This window comes from Ischnura elegans, chromosome 2 (genome assembly GCF_921293095.1).
Source record: "Ischnura elegans chromosome 2, ioIscEleg1.1, whole genome shotgun sequence".
Taxonomy (NCBI): domain Eukaryota; kingdom Metazoa; phylum Arthropoda; class Insecta; order Odonata; family Coenagrionidae; genus Ischnura; species Ischnura elegans.
In genome coordinates, this window is record NC_060247.1 from 84,492,360 (window position 1) to 84,506,139 (window position 13,780).

Sequence of the window (13,780 nt, forward strand, 5' to 3'; positions counted from 1 at the left end):
CGGCAGTGCATGCGAACAATAACGACGTAGGGAGAAATGACGTCACCAACAATCACAGCTAACTTCGCGTTTGCAGGCGGATTTCGCTGTTTTAAATGCATTTTAATGATAAAATCAATGGTTTAAAAGAAGTTTGATTGGTGAAAATGGATTCCTGGTGAAAATTGCTATAAGAATCATGTATTATTTCGATGAAAAAATTTTCATGCAACTTCCCCATTGTCCTTGACCAACATACACGCTATCAGTCAACGTCTCAACTACTATAAGTTTAAACAGGCCCTCCTGGTTGACAAATGGCTATGATATTTTAGGCAAAATTTCCCAATCAGATTTGAAGACTTTTGATCTAAGTACAGCATCTGAAGGGTTAAAACCCAACTTCTATCCTCCAAAACTTTAGATGGTACACCTTTTACCAAGACCCCTATCTGAACTAACCCGCTAGGAGTAATCAATAAGATCAATAACAGAAACTACTTTCCCCCATTCAATGACACTATTAGGGTGACTTTATTTGCAAGCTGTATTCTCATGCCATGAGGGGAACAGGATGATAGGCATTTTTCTAGGATAAGCAAACAACATTCTGCGCCCCCTCAACCTTCAATTTCCATGTTTGATTAGTACTGAACATTGGAATCTTAGCCCTCCCTTTTGTTTGGTGCCCTATGAGGCCGTGTTCTTTGCTTACCACTTAAAACTGCCTTGGTACCCCACCAGGTGAGAGCTATGCAAAATTTTCCCCAATAAAGGTGTACTGATTCAATTAACTTCGGTTTGGATATTTACACATGGGCAAATTATATGGTTGAAATAATTCATTAAGGCATTCCGATAAATCATTTTTATTTGTCAAAACTCTCCTTCATTGAACAAGAGGAGCTAACAACTATGGAAATTTTCTTGTCAAGCTTAGTTTCTTTAAACAGCCATTACATCAGCTACAAAATAAAATTCAGTCATTCTGTACCCCCAAAATCACATAAGTAATCACTGGGTTAGTTACAAGTCATTTCACAGAATATCCAAACTATTATACGTTTGCCAAATTCACTCGAACAAATCCTCAAAAATATTTCAAAAACAATATCTTCCCCAAACGTGAACTATCATAACTCAATTACTGAAAATTAATCCACAAAAAAATGTTGAAGCTTTCAAAAAAGCTAGATAGGATTACATACCTTACAATATTGAACCATCAAGGCCTTACTCTTAAGTTCCAATGCATAATGTACATACATATTAGCTTCATTTAATAATATTATCCAAGTAATTAAGAATATTTTTAGCAGTAGATGAGACTAGAAAATCACTGAAGTCATGGCCAAAATAACTTTAAGAAAAGCTAACTGAAGATCTCTAAAGTATTTTAATTTCATGCTCCATCTATGACTCACATTGTTTATTATGTATATGTACATTGTTTATAGCTACCAAAATATTCAACAATTTTTACCGAGACACTCACAATGACATATTTTCACAGGCTGCCTATATAAAAATAGTTTTAGTCTCTCATCTGCCCAAGCACAAAATTACATGACAACACTTTCATTTTCCTGAGTCTTTTCCAGGATGTTCATGATGCTACCGGACAGTATGCAATACTGCTTGCGTTTTGATAATTGGCTGAGTAGTAGCTTATATGATTATATGCTTTGTGCTAAATGGGAATGATTTTTAACTCAACCATCCAATGGAAAACAAAAGCATGCAAAAATATTAGTAACCAAAATTTCAAAATATGTGGCTTGTTAGCCCTCACACAATTCACAAAATCAATACAACAGAAAATGAAAAATCTAAATGAGAGAAATTGTAGTAGCATGCCCATTCACTTAATTACTCCCCTTGCTCAAATTTTCCTAACAAGATCAGTTCCTAGAGGAAAATTACAAATATATAATTATTGAAAGGAAAAAGCCATAAGAAACTTGACCATTTATAAAGACATCTGGCAGGTCATGAAGTCCATATGATTTTGATAAATAAGCATGATCTATAATAATATAAGCACTTTTCCAAAAATTTTGCAGAATATCAAGTTTCTATCAATTGTTCTTAAAAAAATGTCCTCCAACAATAAAAAAATGAGTCACATGAATCATTTCATCAAAAACTTATTGTGCCCCTTGAAGATTAGCAAGGGACAATGTACGTAGCAAGTTATCAACACTGTACAATCATTTTATACTATTATAAATGCTGCAATTTAAATCATCTTCATTGATTCCCATATCAATGAAAAAGCTACAAATATAAGATAGCCTGTGAAAAATATGAATTTATTCCAAAAACCAGAAATTTTGGCAGAAATCACCATTTTGGCAATGCGTGGAGGTACCTAAAAATCCTAATTAAGGTAGGTAGATGCATACCCTAAATGCTGCGAGATACATGTATTTTATTGATAATCCTTTTTTCATAGGGACAAGGCAGTCATATTTTAGAATAATGGAATTGCATGGAAGAGCTATGACATATAGATCAAAATAATACATAATTCAACTTTTCCTTCCATAAACGAACTTAAATCAGTCCACTCTACACAAATATAGGTTTCAAAGTCAAATTTAATGAAAGACCAATCAGCGATACAGCTTGATATGATGCTTGCATTAAATTTGCTCAAAGTAATCCACCAATACTCCTACTAAAATTCCTATGATTAATTACATACATAATAATACTGTTCCTTCAGATGAAAAGCAAAATAAGACTTAATCAAATGGAAAAAATGCAAAAGAGAAGGACCAATCCAAAAAAGATTGACCAAGAATTATAGTTAATGACAAATTGTCATTTTTTTTAATATGCCTAAATGTAAACTCAGAGAAACCCTAACTTAATAAACGAAGGCAAATATATAAAAGGTACTCTAAACATTTTCCATATAAATGAAAACTTTCTCTATCTAGGTACATATATTTCCCGAGTTTCAGGAGCAAACATGAAAATTTGTTAAACAAACATACAGAAAAAAATTTGAGTGGACATTGAGTTAACGACCAGCCAAAGTAAGCCTGTGACCATGTGAATAACCAAGTTTTGGCAGTAATTGTCTCATTAATTACTCCACAAATATAAGATATATCACCGAAATACAAGTTGTTTTGTGATATATGTATATTGATTCAGAGGGATTTTAATAAATAAAATTACTCCCAATATCCATGTTCTTAAAAATGGATTTCTGCATACCCTTGCTCCAAGTTAGAATTCTTACTTAGGGCATAACATTGCTAGTCCTGAAGCATATCCTATGTGTATGGATATGTACACACACTGAGTAACAGACTTTGAATATCTTGAAATCTAGCATAAGCTTAAAATATTTCAGCCTGGCCAAAGAATTAATTATCAAATACCTTATCAATATCAATTGGAAGTTGCATGTATTAACCATGAAAAAAACATCCTTGAAAAGTACAACATTATGAACACATTCAACCAGAACAAACTAGTGTAAAATGGAATATAAATTCAAACTGCATTTGTTAACACTGTTAATTATGATTTTTTTATACCAGAAACAATGATAATAAATATAAATTACTCATTTCAGACGCATCAAAATCTACAAAAAAGCACCAAAAAACTTCTTCAGATCACAATTAGATGAAATTGGTAACTAATTCCTCATGTAGTGGCAAATTGAAATGAAAGATAGGAGGGAGATCGTCCTATCTTTAGCTTCAATTTGAAAGGATTACTCAAGAACTGAAACAATAAATGTCCAAGAATGGAATGTTGGGATGACAGAGGAAAATATCAACAGATGTAAATGGGATGAACTTTATATGGGGACCCTTTTCAAATACTATCCATAGCTCAAAAAATTAAATGACAGATCAAAAAACTTTTTTCACTTTCTTGGTAACGAGAAGAAAAAAATGAATTATCAAAATATTTTCAACTACGTAAATGCAAGAAAATGCAAAGGTTTTAAAAAATACAATCAGCTAAATTATACTTTTAGAGCACACTCTTCACAATGTTCATCTCCCTTTTCTTGGGGAATAAAACACAAAAAGCCTTTTGAAAAGACCCAAGGGAACCCATGGCGATACTGACTTATTTCGAGCCAAATAAGAAAATGTTTGCAACCATCGTAACCTTGAAAGATTGAATTAAATGAAGGTTTCTATATTTTGCAAATTAAAAAAATGATGAAATTATAGCAAATGACTCGTATAATTCGCCAAATATTGAGATAGAATATGGTCAGATTAAGCCAGAAAAGAATTTAAGCTAGAAGTCCCCACCAAATACATACAAATAAAGTCTTGTTTAAAGTACCTTAAACGAAGATAAGCGCTGTCATATACTTTTAATTTTTCTCTTCATACAACAACAGTTCCCTTATGAAATAATTATTAAGTCCTATTATGCAGGACTATGCCTCCTTGGAAAAAACCGGGAACAGGAGCAAGTACTTGACACTTCTCTTGGAAAAATGAATAAAAACTATCTAATTATCAGCAGGGCAATATTTACAAAACTTTCCTTAATCAGTGTACATTTTCAAATAGATTATTGAAAGAGTGGTCAATCTCACAGACTGCTGAGGAATGTGAGAGGATCCAAAATCATACACACAGGACAGTTTTTTACACCGCTCAACCATGGAAATGTACATACATATAACTTCACATAAGTGATCAGCAGATGTTATACATATCGACTTAGTTTACAAATACAGTGGTTATATGCAAAAATAAATCTGGATTGAATATAAATATTTTCAAGTACCACATCATTTTCAGAGTACAAAAAATCCTAAAGGCAAAACTGCTCACAAATAGAAATACTTTTGGTACTCATACCATCTGTCTTTATTACTAATATTTGATTCATAAATGACCCCTAAAAGTGACCAATTACATAGCCTTCAAATTCAATAAATTGGCACTTAGAAATTGCATACATAGTTACAGAAATATTATCGCTTGCACATATGTACTTCCATTTGAACGCAAACTGGTCTTGATTTCAAGATATAGTGTCACACCAAAAATTTTATCATAGGATTGTGTCATTTAGGCTTCATTGAGTTAATGATCACAAACAATGATATAAATGAGGCATTTGTTCCACCCAGTAAATTAGAATTCAAAAGTTGCATGAATACTAATTTAGAGATTCCTATTCAGTTCATATATTTTACCAATAACGTGCAACAAGGAGAGAGTATCCGCTTCCCTTCTCATTTTTAGAGAGTAGGTACTTCACAATTTAATTTTTCCAATATAATGCAAAATTAAAATACAATCAATATGACCAATGTATCTGATGCAATGCAAAATAAGCCAAAACATCACAACAGGAAAAAATGGTCTTTTTAAACACTTTACAATGTTTGGTAGTTATTTTTAACATTACAACCACTGAGGGTCATTTTGATGTTTGGGGCTGCAGCTATTAGTAGTTGTTCTCATATTCATCCACTAATCCCATGTTAATGAGTTTTAACTTTTGAAAGTCTAATTCAAAGCAACTGATTATGAAGCTAACTCTTATTTTTCTGGAATGCAGAGCCAGTACCCTTATGCCATCAGTGGGTCAAAATGACCCAAATCACTTTGGATATCTTTTTCATTAACCCATCCAATACTGCACCTAAAATTTTCGGACTAGAATTAGAACTATACTAAAGTAGACAACCGAACAGACATCACAACAGTGCTTTTGCTTATTAGAATGCTGTTTCTCAAGCCATGTAACGAGTACATTTTTTACGACCTTTGGGTACAAACCAAATCCTTCAAGTTCAGGGGTAACAATATTTTTTTGCTTATCTGTTTTAGCAAAGTTACAACTATAAAAATTGCTGTTTCAACCTCTTCATTCATAGTGAAAGTTAATTCCCCAAATTATAAAAGCTTTCACTCCTTCAGTTACTGTGGCCAGGGGTTTAATTAACATGCCATCTGTCGAGGTAGGCAAAATTTTGGCAGTTCCAAGGTTAACAGGTTAATAGCATTTCGATTTTATACAAAATTAATGATGGGAAGAGCATTTATTTACCCAAAAACATGTATGTTCATATTTTGAATAGCCCCATTTTAGCAAGTTATCTTGATCCACTCACTAAGCCCAAATAATACAATTTAGTACCACATACAGTTATTAAATTAAACTTGCACTTACTCATATCATATCAAACTATATCCAAATTACTCAGATAGGTAAGAAAATTTAAGAAAAATTCATCACCAAGTAAAATTTAATGTAAGTCTGTAACCTCGCTTACAAATTAGCAAAAGATAAAGTAAGCATTTGAGTAAGCTTCGTTTTCTAATTAGGTACCTATGCTGATTTCAGAAGAAACTATGAAGCCACATAAATCAAGGGGCAAGACATAAAGTTAATCATATCTTAGTAATGGAATGACAAGCATAATACATGTGGCCACCATTATACAAAACCTATTAAGTTTATAATCTGAGGTTTCAGGTGAGATGGAGTGGAAACGAAACATGACGAAGAAGCAGGAGCAAATTTGTGGAAATTGCTACTGCTTCTTCATTGCCTATTAAGTTGTCAGAGAAATTTTTGCTGCTTGAAATATTGCCAAAAATTCACAATGCCTCATGATCTCAGAGTTTAAAATTTTCTATACCCAGAATTTATGCTTGGCATATAAAATCTACAAATAATTTTATTTTCGGTTCCTATGTTTCTGCATTGCATCAACGAAACAAATTAAAATTAGAAGCCAGTGTGCACCATAATGACTTGATTTTATTATGATTCAGAACAAAAGCTTGGTATCTCATCTACTTACTTGGATTCATCATTTTCAGACACAACGAAACCACCCAAACACAATCACATAGCTTAAATTTCTGAAATGTTAAATATGCTTTGATATTATAAAATTCCTGGTGCTTCATCAATAATTTAGCATAAACTAATTAGCAAACAGGTATTCAATCCTACAAAAGAACCTATTCCTCTGTCAGCTCAAATTGTGCGTCCCAGCTAAAGTACATACATAGATAAATAAATATTTACAGGGAATTTATAAAAAATACTACACAGTGTACCAGACAGAGATCCATAATTTTACACTATTCCTAGAAAAATAAAATGTTCAAAATTTATAAATGTCATGCAAAAACTTTGATAAAATTATATTGGCACTTCATATTATAAAGTCCTCCCCTTAACCACAGATAACAGTAGACCAAAAATTGCCCCTTTTTACAAAAAGAATGATGGCACCATGGTTCTTCTGTAGAATTTATGTCCCACTGAGAAACTACAGTGAATATTTTCTAAGATGCATCTCTAATATGACTGTGAAAAGGATAGCATACATTGATCGCCAACTGATGAAGTGTTTGTAGGCTCAACTGCAAAACTGCATAAAATATTGTCATCATCACTATTGTTAAACTAAGGGCCACGGTGGATTAATAATCGTTGCAAGCATGATAGGTTGGGCATTATGCTTTGAAGAAATCCACAGTGTCATCCTCAGGCTAGATTTTACCATAATAACCGAAGGGAAAAAGGATCAGTTAACAGATTCATTCAAGCATTTTAATATGCAGAAATCCACCCTCGGGGAGATGTGAGATCTTTTCAACAAAATCAGATAACACTCAAATCCTTTGAAGACCAAAAACTGTACCCAGATACACTACGCAACCTTAATATGTTACAAAGAGCTTATTCAGTCTCCATCAGTTCATATAATTGGTCAATTTATGAACAAGTTGCCCTCTAAATTTCACAGGAGAAATTGATTTCCATCAAATTATTATTTTTTAATGAGCAAATCAAATTAGGTTCCATCAGAACTATTCCACACTAATGAGTAGTTTGGCTGATAGGTTAAAAAAATGAACACCACCAGAATCAAGGGTTGGTTCATTATTCCTTGCTCTTGCATTGAATTATTTCTTTTGAATGAACAGTTGCAAGTGCCGCAATGGGTCATCACTATGAGAGTGGCTCTTCCTTTTTCTCATTATCCTTTGGCCAGGTGGCACCTACGCACCTGAGGAGGTCATCAAGAGTCTTCCAGCCACGCTCCCTCTCTGAGAGGGCAGTCTCCCTTCGGATGATGGCTGCCTCCCTCTCCACCTGGAGGAGAGATAGTTTAATAGAAATTATGGGGTCTTTCATGTTGGTGATGGAAGTACAAAGTGTCAGCGGCAGATCTATGGGGGGGGGGGGGGGACTCCCTTCGGGGACCATAGCCTCACAATTTGATCAAAATACACACTAGATAAAATTGAAATTTTTGGAAGTTGCAACTTTGTACAAAAGTATTTGGTAATATTTTCCGATATATATTTACCTACTTTCACGAATTGAAATAAAAATTAACTCTAAACCTAGGGCCTATATTACACGCTTTTGGTATGTTACAATCCTCACCTATTACTCCGATAACAAATCCAAAACATTCCAAATGTATAATGAGTCGGTAACCCCAAATCCATGTCTTAATTCCAATGGGGTATGTGGCGGACTAGCAGAAAGCATTTCAACTGTTTTTCTACCAACTACCATGAGACATTACAGACCACGAGAGAATCCGATGCCATGACAGTCCAGACGCAAAGATAGTTTTGGTCGACATTGTAGAGCTTGTCCGAACAATTCATTTGCCGGAATAAACAACCTGGTGATACAATAATGGTGGTTGAACTTATTTATGATGCACCTGATCATCCCTACGCAACAGGGTACCTAGGTTCCTAAATATATATATAATACTAAAAATTCTAATTTTGAGTGTGGAATAAACATTATTATTATTTTAACACTTTCGCATCCATCCCCTGGGATGTATATCAACACCAAACACCGCTGACTTTTAAAGAATTTGAACACATTTGTATTGTTGGTCTAAGTAAGACATTTAATACAGTATTTGTTGACTAATTTTGACCAAATTTTGATATACTGCTAAGAGTTAGCTGCTAAGAGTTAGCAAATTTACAATGGAAATTTTTTTTAAATAGCCACAAGATGGCAGCTACTACATATCAGGTACACTATCTGGCCAAAAACTTACAAAAAAAACCATAAGATAGCAGCAGAATCAACTGATAGATATCACCTTGCATTCTATGAATGAACCCATATGCTTGTGGTGTTTATGGCCAGCTTCAGGCAGCATACCAGTATGCTTGTGGATGCGAATGGGTTAATTATATTATTACTTCATCCACCCATACCTGGAGGACCTTGCAAAAATTCTACTTTTGTGGGCATAATTAACATTATTATAATAATTATGTATGTACAGCAAACTCCCGATTATCGGGCTGCAGTATATCCGTGTTGTGGATTATCCGTGCATGATGTTCACTCTCGCACAATATTTTCCGCAATCTTTATTAAAAAAATAAAATTCGACGCAAAATCACTGGAATTACTGCATTAATGCTAGGATACACCGGGCTTATAATTTCCATAGAAATCCCCTTCATAAAACGGAAGCGATCGCATGCTAGCTGCATTCACAAGAGCACCATGTTCCTGTTTACCAAGCCTCGCAGTGTGCGACCGCACTCCATGATCATGGAAACACGTCCCATAGCATTTGCAACCCGGGCATCTTATGCGAGAGGCGACTACGTGGCGTGGTGCCTGACAGTGTAGTTTCCGACGTCGAGCAGTGGTTTTGAAGCATTCGTGCAGACCACTTTTCTGTATCCATGATCACAAAGCCACGGATGTGTGGTTTTTCGAAACCAGGCCTTACATGGAGCATTAACAATACGAGTACAACCATGTTATCGCCGCTAAAAAGATCGCGAACTGGTGAAGAAAGGTCTCAATGAGTCTGGGAAGCACTCTAAAATAACACAATAACTGCATAAATAATAATATCTTGTTTGTTTTACATAAATTATGACCATTGCAAGACATTAAAGTGAAAGTTTGGGTTATCCGTGTTTTTCGATTATTCGTGCCGTCTCTCCTCATCATTAGCTTGAATAATCGGGAGTGTCCTGAAATTACCGTATACAGTGAGTCCTCGTTCTACGTCACCCCGTTTAACGTCATTTCGCGATAACGTCATGAAAATTTTGAGACCGTCATTCGTTTATCGCACCTTCGCTTTGCGATAACGTCAAGGCTTTTGAATTTCGCGCGAGAAAAAAATGCCAAGCGGCGGGCGTTGAAGGTTGTTCGTTTTGTGGGCGGTAATACAGTCAGTCTAAACGAAGTGTAAAACGGTGCGTTTATTGTTACCTAATTGCGATTAAGGTTTTAGCAAATTTTCTGCAAAATGAATTCTTAGGTAGGTGCACAAGGTTTTACTTGACATAATGGTTTTCAGGAACCTAAAAAGTTATTTCAAGGCATTTTTCCGTGTAGAACTCGGGAGTTTTTGTCGCCACTTTTTTCGCCGTGTTCACAATAATTTTGGTTCCTGTAACTGCGACGATGTTTCAGCGATGATGATGCCCAGGCGACGCTCGCTCGGGCGATCACCATAGCGAAGCCGAAGAGCAAATGCGGGAAGATACAAAAATGGAGAAGGATTTACGTCAGTGCTGCTATTGTCGTCGATGAAGACAGGAACTCGTATTTATGCCATAGTTTGGCATTCCCATCGTAAAAAATGCCCCAGATATGATACGCTAAAATTTTTTCGCGCAGGAATTGTGAGGTCTAGGAGCCGATATTCACTTTTTACATTGTTTCTTATGGGATATTATGTTTCGATTAACGTCATTTCGTTTATCGTCACATTTTTCAGGAACGGTAAGTGACGTTAAAGGAGGACTCACTGTACGTCTGAATATAATCCCCCCTTCTTTTCCAAAACTGCCCAAGGTAAAAGTAAAGGGGGGTACAATATTCAAACACATTTTTTTAACTTTTCCCGAAACTGAAGCCTCAAAATTAGGGGGGGGACTATATTCATAGGGGGACTATATTCGGAGAAATGCGGTACTTCACCCATCCATACCTGGAGGACCTCGCAGCGCAGCTCGTGCTCCCTCTCCATTATCTGCATCCTGCGCTCATGCTCCCGTCTCCGCATCTCCATGATCATGAACGTGCCCTTGCCCTCTTCCATTTCCACATCCGGCTCCACCATGTCCAGCCCCTCGTCACCCTCCTCCTCCCCCTCCTCCTCGCCCCCTCCACACTCCCCCTCCTCCTCCTCACCCTCTTCCTCCCCTCCCCCATCCCCACCGCTCCCCTCCTGCCCATCACGGCTGCGCCCCTGCCGACTCCCGCTCCCCTGCTCCCACTCCCCCTCCTCCTCACCCTCATCTTCATCCTCCTCCTCTCCCTCCTCGTCGTCATCACCGTTTCCGTCTTCCTCCACCTCCTCCTCTCGTTCTTTCTTCACATTCACTTTTGTACTGTTCCTGTGGAGATTAAATCACATGTAGTAGGCATGGTGGGGAACAGGAATGTGTTAGCTTCATGATGTGAACTTATATATTCCCTGGAAGCCACTGGTTTTAACGAAAATGAGTTATGACACTTCTACTCAGAATGATTGACATTTCACTCAAAGAATATCACATACGAAGGTATCGTTGTTGAGAGCACAAAAATAAATGTTTGGTTGCCAACCAACAAGGACAAAACATCAGTGATACAGCAGTAAACATAGAACACAACTGAAAATTACGAATAACAAAAGAATGAAGGAACATATCAAGGCTACAGCCAGAAAAAATTGGTATGGTATTTGGAGGAGGTGACCCACAGTTGTGGTCATTTCTGCCATATGGGAAGAGTATGAAAGGAAGATTCGAGAGAAACTCTGTATTGCCATTAGCCTGCTCTTATCGAAAGGCATCAAATGGACAACAGCCTAATATGTATCCTACTCTACAGACAGTGTTTTGAGCTTGAAGTGTCCTACACTCAACACTGCAGCAAAGATCGGGTGACCTCTGAAAATGTGAAGGCGACACACTAGCGAACACAGCAACCTGATCACCATCATTTTGGAGGATTCATGTGAAGTAACCTGAGACATCTCCCAAATATTTTGGGGAAAGATGAAACACTCAGTCTTCCAACTAAGTTACAGTTGGCTCCATACCAACTCCAACCTGGGAAAAGCTGAGGTCACTTATCATTTTGGGGGAACTTCGAGTCCCTTGACTCTTCCTACTCGCTAAAACCAATGAACATAATATGTATAATTAAAAATTATAACCAGCATGGAGGGTTAAAGGGTTCTGACAACTACCATAACTTGTTGAAGATATAACATCAAAAAAAACTCTCCTCCTATCTACCATGAAATATTTTTCTGTGAATGGTCCAGAATTGTAAAGGAATTTTTTACCATATTCACATAGGTTCAATGTTGATAATAAAATATAAAACTGGTAATGCCCACTATAATTACATGCACGAATAGCTTCCAATAATACAAGTCATCTACCAGCGGAAAAGACGAAAAAAATTTATTATAAAATAGCCAGTAGTACGACCTTTACCCTTATATTCATAATACATCTTAAGATAGGCAATAGAATACGCATAAGGTCGGCAGGTCCTAGAATAAGCATCAACAATCAGGATTTTTTTACATTCACTTTTCCATTACTCCTGTAAGGATGATATCACATGAAGTCGACATGGTGGAAACAGGAAAGAAGGAACGTATCCAGAAGTCATAGCTAGAAAAACTTGTCTAGTAGGAAGGAAGGAAGAAATGAATGTATTGGGGAGGGTTCACTTGAATGGGGAAGACCTAAGACTATCTTCCACATACTTCAGGTAGAGTTTGAATCTTACTGCTTGCCACAGCCTTGAAACATAAAATAATGAAAGGTCATAACCAGCAAGGTGAATAAAGGGGTTTAAACGCCTATCATAACTTTCAGAAAATAACTGTCTCAAAGGAACCATCTAGAGCAGTGGTTCCCAAAGTGGGTGCTACTGCCCCCTGGGGGGCGTTGCTGTAGTCTATGGGGGCGAAAAGTGCCAAGGGGGCGGCAGGGGGGCGCCGGAGGGTCCTGACAATGTGACAAATGCGAATGTTCCGTAACCTTCCTTTTGTCTTTATTTTCAAGCTTCGCTTCTAAAGTTTACTTTGTTTCCCACATATGGAGGTAATTTAAACCATGTGTTTTCTTACATTTTAAAGTAAGAACGGTTGAAAAATATTTCCAAGTCTTTCTTGCACAAGGAAAACGTTTGAAGGGGTTTAGTTTCATTTGGTCTATCGTTGGTACAACTTCACGGCACAGAGAACTTAATTATTCATTGGTCATTTAATTAGTCATTGTTTATAATTTAATTATTACAATGTTCCTCATTTAGTTAATTAGTATATGATTCTGATTATTATTTTAAAGATACCGATTGGGGGGCGTTGAGTATAGGTTTATGGATCCAAGGGGGCGGTGGCTCGAAAAAGTTTGGGAAACACTGATCTAGAGAAAAATCTCTGGATCATTCGCTCCTATGATTATCTCCTATTTCTCTTCAAGCATTAAATCCAGTTTTGCCAGTGGTATCCTGCATTGCCCTAATAATGGTGTGGGATTCTTCCATTGCTTCCATTCTGCTCCAATCTCTTAGAGGTGCCATAGGGCTCCTTAATTACGGTGGTGCTTCCTTCTTTTTTCCTTCCCTCTCTCCCCCCTCTGGAAGTGCGGGACATATACTGTATTTGACGGCGTATAAGATGCACTTGCTTATAAGACGCACCCATCATTTCAGTGTAGCACACAGAAGAAAAAATGTCACCGCTCCCCAACAACTTGGTTAGTTCCTTTTACATCTTATATGATTATATAAATCGAAGCAAGATATCGAA

General features: G+C 36.5%; 1 long non-coding RNA gene across 1 annotated transcript; it reads right to left on the reverse strand.

Moving 5' to 3' along the window:
• Positions 1-832: 832 nt before the first annotated feature.
• On the reverse strand, positions 833-11,082 carry LOC124154077. Its single transcript, XR_006863821.1, has 2 exons — positions 10,952-11,082; positions 833-8,100 (listed from the first exon to the last, which is right to left on the reverse strand). It is a non-coding gene; the product is annotated as an uncharacterized LOC124154077 (long non-coding RNA).
• Positions 11,083-13,780: the final 2,698 nt, after the last annotated feature.